The sequence below is a fragment of the Anser anser genome, assembly GCF_964211835.1.
Source record: "Anser anser genome assembly, chromosome: 2".
Lineage (NCBI taxonomy): Eukaryota > Metazoa > Chordata > Aves > Anseriformes > Anatidae > Anser > Anser anser.
Genome location: NC_139721.1, coordinates 129,817,206 through 129,831,366, shown reverse-complemented (window position 1 = coordinate 129,831,366; position 14,161 = coordinate 129,817,206). Strand labels below are relative to the sequence as shown.

At 39.7% G+C, this 14,161-nt stretch overlaps 1 long non-coding RNA gene across 1 annotated transcript; it reads right to left on the bottom strand.

The window, feature by feature from the left end:
• Positions 1-619: 619 nt before the first annotated feature.
• LOC310895191 lies at positions 620-12,062 on the bottom strand. The gene is made up of 3 exons (XR_014580525.1): positions 8,670-12,062; positions 7,672-7,792; positions 620-1,483 (listed from the first exon to the last, which is right to left on the bottom strand). It is a non-coding gene; the product is annotated as an uncharacterized lncRNA (long non-coding RNA).
• Between the last annotated feature and the right edge of the window lie 2,099 nt (positions 12,063-14,161).

Sequence of the window (14,161 nt, the reverse complement as noted above, 5' to 3'; positions counted from 1 at the left end):
CCTGATCCTTAGGTACTTGCAAAGGACTCCTAGTTTTCCGTGCAAAGGTAGAAGAATCCAGATGCTCTGCTATTCTTTATCAACTTCCAGCTGCCCTATAAGCCTTATCACAGATTGCCCATTGCTTTGACATTTTCCAGAGTTACAGCTCTCCCTGGATGTTCTCTTCCAGCTGCCTGAGCTGCTTTTCCTCCTCAAGCACCTACACGAGCACACAGAGCAGATGCTGTACTATGTGATGCAAGGCAAAAGGACGGATAGAGATGAGAGGGGATGTGCCAAAAGCAATAGAGATGCAAAAGGATTACATTTTAAATTCAAGAAAATTTCTCAGCAGAACTGGTCATTGCTCTCAGTAAGTGAATCATTTACACTGGATTGCTTCCATCTGCCACTGTGCTGTGCTTTGTCAAATATAGACTCCAACCAGCTCTTATCTACCTGAGATCCTAGCAATCATCTTCTCATTTGAGCTTTTATTGCCTACCTGGTTCATCGGCAGTTATGTCCAGAAACTATTTTATGAAGCATGTCTTTCCGTCTGGAAATAATAATTTGCTGTGCCCTTAGGGAGGCTCACACATCCGCTGTAGTTATCCCTAGCCCGTCCAACGACATCAGTATCTCATGCTCCAAAGAAAACTCACTAAGCCTTCCTGTAATTCTCATGAAGATGCCAATCTTTATTTTACCGAATGCTTTCACAGAAAGAGATCTTAAAATCACGTTAACTCAAAAATAAAGTTTTTATGGATGTTTGAATTGATCATTATATATTTGTTCTGCTGTTTCCATAGGAGTAACACCATCATTTCTTTTTAATCGATTTGAATGTCATCCATGACATCATCCTTTTTTCCATGTCATCCTTTTCATACATATTCCAAAAGCAAAAACACCTACTGCTAATCACCACTAGAATAGTTTCCTTTGTTGCAGTCTTTCAGATCCTAAAAAAAGTGATCTGAAAGTGGTTATTTTTGTGCAAATAATTGTTCAGATTCACCCAGACTTCTCAGTATTTGATCCAGCTCAGGCAGCGCTCCTGGAAAAGCACATGGTATTCTACAAACAAGGGGGAAAAGGCACTGTAATGGGACACTTACCACTTCAGACAGGTAGGGATGAAGCAATACATTAGATGACTTTTAAAGCGCCTCATCTCTCCCCAGGTGTCTTGCTTAGAATACTGTGAGCCACATCAAAGAAGTGTTTGCTTCTTTACCATAAATGTAAATGGAGACTCTCAGTTTTCATTCAGGTTATACATTTACATGAGGTGAAGGGAATGCCACCCTGGATGTTTGATCTTTCTTTAAAAGGTTGTTGCATTAGCTTATCAGTCCTGCAAATAACATTTGGAGGCCCTGATCACGAAGGCAGCTCTTGCAGACAAGGAAAGCTTTGAGGAAGAGGAAAGGCCTCTGCAGCACAGGAGAGTGAAGTTTATCCATCTGGATATCAGCAGTGCATGAAGGTTGAACTGAAAGACAAATGTTCAGAAAACAGGAGTTATTTATCCAGAATATGTAAAATGGGAGATAAATTCACACATTGCAGAAACATCCAGAAAGGCTTGAAATAATGAATGAATTAGCAGAATTAGGATTTCTCTCCCCAGATAGCAGGAGGAGAATTTTAAACAAGGAGTTAACATTTTCAGCAATCAAAATATGATCTCTCTGCCAATCCTTTGCCTATTTTTTATGAAACCACATTAAAAATAGTAAGTAGAGTTCTCATTCTCACATCTGCTATTCATATGAACATACACCTGGCAATTTAGTGTATGTGTTGCTTCAGAGGAAACTCAACAAAAGAGCTATCACTTTATACAACACTAATGGTCTCAGTTATAAACCCAGTACATGTGTTTTATTTACTGTAAATGAAGTGTATATAAGCAACACAGAATATGAAAATGAAATTTTAATGGGTCACCTTTATGATGCTAGAGCAATATGAAGAGGCATCTGCAACATGATTTACTTTTTAATGCTCAGTAAAGTAGTTTTAGTTGGAATAAACAGGGCTCCCAATAAATACTCACATGATTGTTTTCTTCAATTTCTTATTTCACACATACTTTGAGACCTGGAACAACTTTTTCCATGAATATATGCCAATCCTTCTGGGAGTTATGTTTCCCAGAGTTATGCTTGCTTTCCTTTTTTTTTTTTTTCTCCTGTTAGATCTTAGTACCTTGACATAATTATTTTACAATCCTACATTTAGTTGCAATGTGTTAATGTGCATTGATCCTGACAAATTTGCCTGTATCCATCATAGTTTAATAATATTTGCATTGATCATTTCTCATTGTTTCTTGAAAATAAATGGAATTATGGGTGGGCTTTTTCCGAGAGAAAACGTCTGATTTACCTCCTGTACAGAATAAAGTATACATATTACACTATATGAGCATACTTAAATGGATATATGGTTTAATATTTATAAAATATTTGTATATATTTAAATGCATTAGAGATTGCTTCATGGCAAGAAGTTTGGAATGAATCCGAATTGTGGTCAAATGAATCATGGGAAAATCCAATTTGCTTTCAGCATTTTGGTTCAATCTTGCAGAGTCAAAAGCAGCTTTTTTTTTTTTTTTTGACAGTCATCAAGCTTCGATGATGCAATTTCTCTGTTCAGCTTAGTCAGACACATAAGCCACCACTCCTGACTCACATACTGCTCTTGCCCACATGATGTTAGTTACACATGCAGATTTATTCCACTTTTCAGTAGATAAACCTCAGTTAGCTTTTATGTCTAGGCCTTTTAGCCATACCTCCTGGGAAAGCAATTAAACTCTGTGCACTTGAAAAGCCCAGACTGCTCACTTTATGAAAGCAGTAACAAATCTGTCAGGACCCCAGAAGCTGTCCTCTGGCTTTCATGAGGGATGGTATTATGAAAAGCTACAGAACCCACACCAACTTCTCTGACAGAACTTTTTAGAACAAAATTAAACTTCTCATCTCTCCGCTTTGCCAGAGGCTTGCTTTCTTCCAGAGAGTATAACTTTCCTGTGAAGGTTTCATATTTACATTCTGCCTCCAGCTATCCCACAACCGCACGTCGTTCTCAGAAAAACACTGCCAGCAGTGATCACCGCTGCTCTGAAACAACACCTTTGGGGAACCCCAATAAGCACAGAAGAAGCCTACAAGTGCCACTACATGCCATGGGCCCAACACCCCCAGACTGAGCATCCTTAAGAAGTATCTCTGGGCAACAGAAGCATGGTTCATACTGCCCTAGTCATAATTGCCTAGTTATTGCCAAGAATTGTTAAAGAGCTGTACTATGTGGGTGACATTTAAAACACATTTTGTTCAAGTTCAGCATTTGCCATAACTTCTTCAGCTTGTTTTCATCTTCCTGGGGAGTATAGTACATCTAAAAAATGTATTTTATCCTCTTTTCCTGTTAAACGCACTCAATCATAACGCCACCAGGACTGGCACATTCATATAAGCATTCACATGTGTTTATATTAAACTTGTACTAACACAAGTCATATTTAATCTCCCCCCCTTTTTTTTTTTAATAATTAAAAAAGTACAAGCAAAAGAAATCAGGCCTTGATAAATATTTTTTAATGTTACGTATACTGGGTTGTGTTATTTGATTAGGTAATTTGTAAATAATTTTTAAAAGCTACATAACATATCTTTTTTCTAAATAGTAGTTCTTTTTTTCTTTTCTTTTCTTTTTTTTTTCCCTCTCCAAAATCTACTGGAATTTCCTTTACCTCCCCTCATTTCTTCTTAGATTGCCCCACATATTAGTCAATGTCTCAGCTGCAACCACTGCCATGGAAAAGGAACTTAGGCTACCCTGGTATTTCAGTCTTTCACTAAGACTAACAAGGGCCCACTTAGTGAGACTGTATTACTCGGAATAAGGCTCCCCTTCAAACAGCGGTATGCCAAGAAGTTGAACACAAGCTTGCTGCATTTCATTTACCAGAAGGAAAAATAAAAATGGCCATATCGACTAGATGTCTGGAAACTTTCAGTATTGAGGCAGATGCTCCATGTAACCCCTGTTCGATGACATGTCAAAGTCAGAAGAGGCTTTACTGTAATTGTTACCATATTTATTGTTTAGACAATTGTCTCTAAAACATGCCAGCTATTTTCTGAAGCACCAGGGAGAATCCTGTGCCCAAATGAGATCAATCCAGAAAAAAAAAATAAGGGGGGGCGGGGTGGTGGAACTAAACACTTTAAGTTCATACTTAGATGGATATGTATAAGCAGAAACATCTCCAAGTCTTTTTTCAGGTCTCTGCACTATATTAACCTTCCAAAAAAAAAAAAAAAACTTGGCAACCAGTAAAGGCTGAATTAAATGACAGTCAGATGTATGTGCTTTCTGGAAATATTTCAGGAGGCTCAAGGGGTAAATGATGTGCCGCAAGGACATTAGCCATGCAGCTCTCATGTGGCCTTCTCTCTTTCAGCTCATCACATTCACTTGTCCTATCTTGCTTCAGATTAAATGGCAAACCCGTCAGCAGAGGGTGAGGTATTTCCCCAAAGTCGTTTATAACATGACTAGCATGGTTCAGCTTCAATCCTCGCTGAATACTTTCAGCACATGGAACACAATAATAAAATATCTCAAACAAAGAGTCTTACAAACAAAAAGAGTAAGCAAACTCCAGAAGTGATGAGTAATGATGCTTCAGGAAACTAACAAAAAAAGAGAATTTCTGTTGGGTATTGTTGCTCTCTGGGTGATTAGTAGGAGAGATTTCAAAAGGTCATTTTTTTAAGAAGCCTCATTATGCTCAGATCACAAGACAGGGGATTTCCTCCATCCAACAGCTGAGAAAAGCAATCTGTTCACCCAGTCACAGGTTTTAAAGCATAAGGGTCTTACCTGACACTGCTAAGTCTGTCGTGGCAAGTTGTGCCCTAGCAAATTATAATTGCAATACCATTGCAAAGATGTTCTCCCCCAGATTGTTTTGGGGGCAACAAGAGTGAAAATGCATCTGCTAAAAAAAAAAAATTATTTTGGCTAAGCCAACAACTTCAAACAGCTTGTTGAAGCAAAAATTGAAAGTATAATGAACTGAAAGCAGATATGCTGTTTATAAAATTCTTCATTAGAAATAATTTCTTAAAGTGAAAATTATTTGGTTTAGAAGCATTGAGATGAAGAGCTTCAACCTTCTCAGCAATTTCATGGCCAAAGCTATTTTTCGTATTTAGAAGCAAGCAGTTTTAACCTCCACTGGCCTTTTTACTAAATAAACTGTATATCCAAAGCCAATCACCAAGTCCTAGTGCTAATGGGCTGGAGATGCAACCCCAGTGGTTGACTCCTGCTGGGGAAGGGAGGCTGAGGAGCAGCAGATTAATAAACCAGCAGCAAGAAGAGCATGCGCACCTTGCAGAGCTCTTCTCATCCAGCTGGGACACGGACACCCCGCATACATTCATGGGTTGCTGCCCAGAAAGGAAGGTGAAAAATGGATGGAGCCTGTGGTGAGATGTGTAGAAGAGGAAAGGGAGGACAATGACAGGAAGCCACACCTGCTGCCCATCCCTGCTGTGCCTCTCCAAGCGCTCATAGCACAAACACTCATTTCAGCATGACAAGGATGGATGCTCTACACTTGCCCACCATCTGCACCTCACCAGTGGAGATGTCCCAGGTGGGACACCCCTGCCACCCCTCTTCTCCCATGGGAGGCAAATGGGGCCTGGACCTGCTGGTAGAACCCTGTGTGGGCCTAGTAGGCAAGCTTTGACCCTCTGAGGTACTTGCTTATGGTAGGAATTGGGGCTGGAGGAGAAGGGGGAGATGTCACCCATGTTTTCAGTCAAGTTTATTTTGATTACATGATCTTAACACTTTTCCTAATTGGAAAAAATGACTTGCTAGTATTAAATAAAAAAACACTCTTCCTCCTTCCTTAGTATAAATTCACACAACTCAGTGACATTTAATGCTTCAACAGATAATTGAAAATATTTTTAAGTTGCCATAAATCAAGAAGCTTGTAGAAAAAAATGTTCTTAAGCAATGTTTTAATGAGAAATTCTCTGTATCCCCAATCCAGGAAACGTCTGAAATTCCTGAGGAAGAGAAGTATTAGCAGGGCAACGTGATGATGCTCAGTTTGTACCTCCAGCTCTGGACTCTGGGATGACAAAGGTTTTGAGGCAGTTTAATGACAGGACAAGGGGGAATGGTTTTACACTAAAAGAGGGGAGATTTAGATTAGAGATTAGGAGGAAATTCTTCACTCAGAGGGTGGTGAGGCACAGCGACAGGTTCCCAGAGAGGTTGTGGATGTCCCATCCTTGCAAGTGTTCAAGGACAGATTGGATGGGGCCTTGGCCAACTTGATCTAGTGAGTGGCATCCCTGTCTATGAGGGGAGGGTTGGAACTAGATGATCTTCAAAGTCCCTTCCAACCCAAGCCATTCTGTGATTCTGTGGTTAAGGCTGAGACACTTTGGTTCTTGATGTAAGTTTAATAGTTCACACATACAAGAAGTAAATTCTGGTAATTGACCAGGGTGGTTTTTTTTTTTATTATTTTTATTATTTAATTAGGACAAAGTAATGGGGTAATGGAAAAATAGCTTTGACTTAAATCTTTCTCTTTCGTTTTGATATACACCTTGCAAGCTGTATATGGTACAATGTGATCAGGGAAAGAGATAGATTTAAAAAAGGAATTAGAGGAGGCCAAAACCTTCTCACCAGTGGGACCCTTCTGTGTAAATGACAAGGCAAATCCCTGAGGTTAGAGCCTCATCTGTGGGGATTTTCCACTTCATCACACTCAGGCAGCATGGAGGCCATTGCACATCAGCATATGCTAACACCCACAGAGAAGTGAGCTGTCTGATAAGGGATTGCTTTGGTCTGCCTCAGACTCCCATGAAGGTACCCAAAGCACAGAGCAACATTTGTGTTAAGCCAGGAAGGGAAGGAGTTAGGCCAAGAGAAGCTGGCAGCCATGGCTTTTTAATGAGCCATGTGCTGACAGGCCTGCTTGTGAGCTGTTACAGATGTGCGCCGCACAGCCTAATGAGATGCAGGAAATTCGGGAGGCCAAAAAGCCTCTTCAGACTTTCCGGTTATGCCAGTAGGATCAAAACTGCTTGTGCTCTACCTGGCATCGCTGAGAGAGGGGCATGCTTGCTGTCCTTAACAAAAACATTGCCATTTGGGGTAAAGGCACTGATGCACGTGGATTGCCATACAGGGAAGAAAAGCAGGGGTGAGTCATTAGCCAGGAACGAGAGCACAAGCAAGACGGGATCCTGAAGTGGCACGTTAATTATAGCAACGTTTTCTGTGATTCCCCTGCTACCAATCCAGATGTGCAGGAGCATGAGAGGGGGCCATGGCGTGAAATGAGACCAGGGTGAATAAGCCGGAGAGGAAGGGAAAGCAAGCCCCTGGTGAGAGAACAAACCCCCCTGGAAAATGCCTCCTGGCAGCATCATGGGCCGAGGAGCGGGGTGAGGACGAGGCACACTTCCCTGATGCTGCAGCAGAGAAGGCTTCTGGTAACTTTCCCAGAGTGTGAGTCAGCCACAGGGGCTGCCAAAACGCCGTGCCAAGCCCTGCTCTCAGATGCATGTGCCCACAGCAGCACGGCATGTGAGGAGATATTATGTCAGGACTAACCAGGGTGTCGGAACGGCCAGGCACTGCTGGGTGCTGCTCTGCGGCTCCTCCGCTTCACCTCTCTTATCTCTGGGCAGCCTAATTATCACTGGATTTCAGATGGCATTGGTAATTGCCAGGCCTGCAAATTCAAACAGATCCACGGTAAAGATCTGGTTTTATCATTAAGTGACAAATGCAACTTATTTTTAACAATCTAACTGATGAAGCACTAGACAACAGAAGCCCCAGTTCACTTACTCCTTATCGTACGGGAAGACATATACATTAAAAAGAATAGACAAGAGTCTATAAAACAAAACAGGAGACATTTACAGTTCTTTCCTAGCACAGCTACATCTGACAGCATTTGCCAGAAATGTGAAGCTACAGCAACAGTGACATCTATCGGCACACAGACCTTGCTTGTCATTGCTTGTTTATTTTACCACAACTTTTTTTTATCTGCATTAGCAATGCCATGAGTGCATGTAGCATGCTGCTGTGATTACAGGTAAAGACTTCCTTGGATAACTTGCCCTTAAAAAGCATGGAAATTTACTCTCGACTATGAACAGACTATTCTCTTTGCGCAGTAAAAGCTGCAGTTCATGCTTCTGCAATACACGCTCAGAGTGGACCCATTTTTCCCCTCCAAGATACATCCACTTGTGAAAATATGCACTTGTGGCACAAACATTTGTGATGTTAGCTTGTAAGGAGAAGAGAATTCACCACAAAAAATTCTTCTCTCTTGGGAAGCCAGTGGTTCTCCAGGCAAAGACCAGTAGAACCAAGACTGCTAGTAAAGTAAGACTGTTTCTCCCTTAGGGATGTACAGACCTTGAGGCTATGTGTTAAGTGTAGCCCCGGGGAACTATTGTCATTTTCAAGGGAAATTACGCTGTCAGAAAGCCTAATTTGTCACACAGAGCTAGGAAGAGAGAAGGTAAATGTGGAGGGAATGCAAAAAGTCAAAACATCATAAGCAAACACACAACTACCAGAACAATACTTACCACATGAAGACCTTCTCTCCATCTACTCAGAGTGCTGATTATAAGGGCAGGTGCCTCCCTTCCAGCTCTTGTCCCATCTTGCAGGGCAGTGGCTGTGGCCAGCATGCTACTCCACAGGTCTAAGCAGAACACCCAACCTCACACAGAGCCCCAGCTGCTAGGGGACCTGAACCACCTTCATCACTTCCCTTTCATCTACACCTCCTCACCTTGCACCTGCAGTCTCTTGCCTTGGGTTAAGGTCACCACATGCCCTTCATAAACACTGGTACATTTTGCAGGGCAGATTCCTACCCCGAATGCAGTTGTATAATATTGCTATTTTTTAACAGAAATACCTCCAAAATAATGTCAGTTGTAAAATGCAGAACAAACATGTATCAGGTTTGCTTTTAGTTTTCTGTTTAAACTCTTTTTCACCCCACAGGATGACAGCAGTGTTGTGTAAGCCTCCCCCATCTGCTTTCCACGTCAAAAGATTTAGCAAGATCAGCTTTTTAATACAGGCCACAGGCATTAAGCTTTCTTGTTTTTTTGTTGTTGTTTGTTTTGTTTTTACTGATTAGCAAGCTAATGCATAATATCACATGGATGTCCCATGTATGAAAAAAATCCTGTCATCTTCAGGTCTCTTTTGCAGAAAGACTTCCAAAATAGATGCTCCAGTAGTCAAAGGAATGACACTTTCTCAATCTTTTGTTAGCAGAAAATAGAAGGAAAACAAACAAGCAAACTAAAGTGCCACGTGCTCCAGATTCCCTAGCCCATGAGGGTGTTGCAGTTATGAGAGTCTTAAGTTAGGCCACTTCATGGTGATTTTAGATCACTTGACTTGCCAGACCATCTCTTTCAGTTTAACACAATTTGCACCATAAAAGTAACTTTCCTGAAGAAGATAATGAATTTTCATTAAAGCCCCTAAAATTTCATAATCGACTCCTCTGCTGCATCCCTTTTTCAATAATCCTGTTCTTTGGGAGGGTAAGTGAAATGCTCTCAAGGAAATAGTTCACACCTGTGCTTTCAGACAGAGCAAAGATCTGCAGGTTGTCCTATAGTGCCCAGGTGAATCATCCAGTGAGTTGGAGGCACCTTTAGGAAGGGTCTTAGGGGAGGTTTCCTGCAAGTGATCAAGACAAATGTGAATTTATCATCTCTTGGCTTCTTTGTGGAAGAGCAGCAATGCTGGCACACAGCAGGCTGAGCAGATGAGCTGCCAGAAAAGCATTTTGCATGTACATGTGCAAATGATGAGTTTGCCAGTGAGTGAATTGAGGTTGCTGTGATTGTTCTTCTAGTCAGAGCCCTAGTAACATAGGTCAAAGTAAACGCAGACAAATGCTATCTAGCTCCTTCTAATGTGGGCATTAGAGACTTTACCTGTTTCTTGTTACCTGGCTGTGAACAATAAACAGGTGATTTTACTCCCTCTTTTATTTGCCTTTACATGGCTGTCTCACCTTTTCTGATTTGGGGTGGCACATTTTAAGTGTTTTGAGACTTGCTTCTAACTAAAGCCGCTTGACTGTTGTGTGGCCAAAATAATGATTCTAGCTGAGTATTTGGTTCAATAACTATTATTAACTCTCAGTGATCTTTTCCTGTTTCCATAATTGTACCTGATACTGTGCATCTCAATTCAAGAGGATAAACTGGGTCCCTGGAATACAGTGTGCTCGAGTATTTCAGGGGCATTGTAAAGTCATGTTAAATCTCCAGTTTTGTTAAACCTAGAGGGTTTTTTTAAGCAGTCTTTCAGTGAAAAGATTCCTGATTATTTCAGTTGCAAGCAATTTACCTAGCACCATGTGGCTCTAAAAAGATGTAGGGTAAAGCTTAAAGGACCAGTTATTTTAACCAGAAGACATTGGTTTGCTGCTTTCCTTGTACATCAGAGACGTATGCAAGAAAAAAAAAAAAAGAGAGAGAGAGAGAGAAGAGGTCATATAAACGTGATTTAAAATGGATTTTTACTTCTACTATGTTAGCCATTCTTTGTAAAAAGTGGTGTCTAGCCAGGTTTTATTGTATTAATGCTTTTTAACCTTATAGCATCTAAACCAGCCATGTGTAAATAAACCTAAGCTAAATAAGATCACCCAATATTATGAAATCTTGTGTAACAAAAGCAGAGAAGGAAGAGACTGTGAGGAGACTGGATTTCCGTTGTGGTCGCAGTCATTGTTGTTGCCTAGGGAGAAGTGGTAGCTGGTGCATTCACTGTTAATGACTAAGAAAATAGAGCTCAAACAGAGACAAATGCTGCCTCTAGAAGAAGAAAGTAGCTTTTCTACATAGCAATGCAAGAAAATCCCCAGTGAGCAGTCAGGTCTCCTCCAGAGAGATGGTGTTTGATTAAAAACATAAGTAAATCACTCAACCATGATTTGTTTTCACATGCAGGAGACAACTTCAGCCAATTAGTGACTGCTGCTGTTTAAATTGCTTGTCAGTAAACCTGTGGCATCACAGCTATCCTGGGTGAACAGTTTTATGCATGCACTACATGATAATGCTTCCTGGCTTACAGGGTTGTCCAGCAATCATCCTGCTGGGTGTCATTCCCACTGTGTCCCCGAAGCCAGGACTGAAGATAAGGGAAAGCAAATTCACAAATGTTTTCACAAAGCTTCATTCCCTTTTTCCTTTTTTCTTTTTAAAATTAAAATTTCCCTTTTATTTGAATGTTTTCCACAGCTGATTGTATTGGTTGTATTTGTGAATCCAGACATGCGGGTTTAAAAGCTATATTAAAGCTGGAAGTACTCGATATTGATTATAATCCACGTCACTGTCTTAAGAGCAAAAAAGATACATAGAGCTTAGCTGGTCAACCACCTGAAGCAAAAGAAAGAAGCACAAGTCAGAAGGGTACATTGCAAATGACCTATGCTTTTGTATAAAGTGTCAGTCAAATTGCAATGCATCATTCATCAGTTCTGCAGATAATCTTGGCATTTTAAAGTCTCTGCAACTGTTTGGTTGCAGAGAAAATTTGCTGTGGTCCAGAAAAAGTGTTTAATGTCTCCTCCCAGGCTTCTTTCTTACGCCTGTGTCCTTTCATAATAAAGTTGGCCAGCACAGCATTGCAGGGAAAGCCATTAACCAAAACCGCCAGTCACCAGCCTGCAGATTAGGGGGACCAGCCAGCAAAGAATTGTTAAAGCAATTTAAGCATGGAATCAAACGCATTTTTAGTAGCTTTTCTACTTTTCTCTAAATTCTGGCTGGTGTCTTTTCCTGGAGTATCAAAATCCACTGGAGCTTGGACTTGGGAAGGAGCACTATCTGTGGTTTTGTCCCTAAAACGAAGTCTCCTGATAGCTACTGATACTTGAGATGAATTTGGAGAGCTGGTATTGATGCCAGTGGCTTGAAGATGGGCAACATTATCACACAGAGAGACAGACATGCACATTTTTTTCCTGAATTGCTTAACATTTTCCAGTATGTTCTGCAAAGAAAATGCTTTCATAAGACTGAAAGGCAAGGTCCCCCTCTATTAACGTTCATCCATGTGTTTTGCTGAAGTCAAATCAAATTGAAGAGGAAATGTTCTAAATAAAAAGCCTATTCCAAAATGCAGCATGTCTTTCCATTATCCAAAGACAGCAACTTTCATAATTCTGCAGAGAAAAGGCTTGTCATTTAAAAACAAATTATTTTATTGTTTCAGAAAAAAAACATCTTCCTACTCCAAGCTACATACTGTCTTCGAGCACATTTTTCTCATCATCTAAAAGTTTCTGTTCAAGTATGAAGCTTATTTTTGTGGTCCATAGCTGAAAGTTTTGCATTTACTTTTGGCAGTAGTGTTTATTTCCATCAGAATTTTGTTGTAAATTCACTAAGCCATAGAAATTCTCAGAAAAAAAATAAATAGTGTGAATCCAGAAAAGCCTGTAAAACTGAGAAGCTATCCCACTGAACTTATGTTTTGGCAAGCTATTGATTGTGTGCTGGGGGCCAAAAATCTCACCAACAAACACAAATCAGATGCTAGTAAGAAAATCCTTTAAACATATCACTTGGAGAGTTACCAGAATTTTGAAATACTGTATGAGTCAAGAGCATTACTCTTGGGGAAAAGGAAGGTCAGGGTGGAATTTGTTTAGAAAATTAAATAATTGTTATTATTTTAATGGGAAAATATAAAAAGAGATTAATATTCATAAGCTTAAGTATGTCTATAAGCACACAGTTACTCAACATGGAAAAATTGATAACAGCTCTTTTTCTTTTAAAGAAAAAAAAAGTTATACTGTAAAAGCAAGGACAATGCATGCAGCAAACACCATATACTGACTCAGATTTCTATACTCACCCTTTCTGCAGAAATATATACATACCCAGCAGAATGTAAATATGAATCTTATAATATATGCACACTGTATAAGTATTTATTATGTGCAATGATACATCAAATGCATGTAGCATTATATGTGATGTGATTATATAATATATAAATTTATTATAACTACATAGTAGTATTTATTTTATTACAAATATTTAAAAGTAAGTAGGCCCACCAATTTATTTTAATCATGTAAATAAATTAATTAAACTTTTTGCTGCATATGGCAGACCTCTCTAAGGCAATGTTAGTCCCTATGAAATTGGTAATCAGTTTTGAGTTGAGTATAGTTAACATGTTTGGGGGAAAAAAAAGAGTTTTTTTTTTTTCTCTCTGTTTTCTCATTCCTCATTTATACTTTGAACTGTCAGCTACTCCCTCAGCAAAAGATAAAGATTCAGTTGCAAAACAAATCAATGTAAAACTTCCTTGCTTCAGATGACTGTTCTCTTTCACTGTTGTGAATGCGTCAGAGGTTGCATGTTGCAGAGCCATTCCCACTTTTACTTGCTGCTTGGACATCTATAACCTTCCTCTGTGCGTACAGAGAGCAGCACTTTGCACAAAGCCAGCTTGCATCATTGCTAGTTGAAATAAGAGGAGACAACAACTGTCTTAGATGGAAGAGCCTAAAGAAAGTATTGCAAAAGATATTAACTTTAGAGAAGTATTTATAAAAATTATACCTTCTACCAAATCCACTGAGTGTAAGTACAAAGGAAGGTGAAGAGAAAGACATCTCTCAAACAGGAGCGTTTTTCATAAAAGCATGTTTTGAAACTTAGCTCAATCTTTGCAAGCCAGGTTGTGTGCTCTACACCTCATGTGTGTTTTATCACTTACAATGATGTAATTTATATGTATAATTTATATGTATTAAGCCCCAGAAGAGCTTAATACAATGTGAAGGCAACAATGAAATAATCATTTCTGGTCTGAGCTTCTGCTTTATATGCAATAACAGTGGAATGAATCACCAGTCTTAAACAAGAACTTCGTATGCTAGAATATACTATCTAGATCTAAAGGAGTTGCAGATTTAATGCTGACATGTCTTGTAAATGGAACATGCTGGTGGAGGTGACCCTGTTGCCTTGAATTATACCAGTTAATATTTTCCTTTTCTGAATTTACAGGT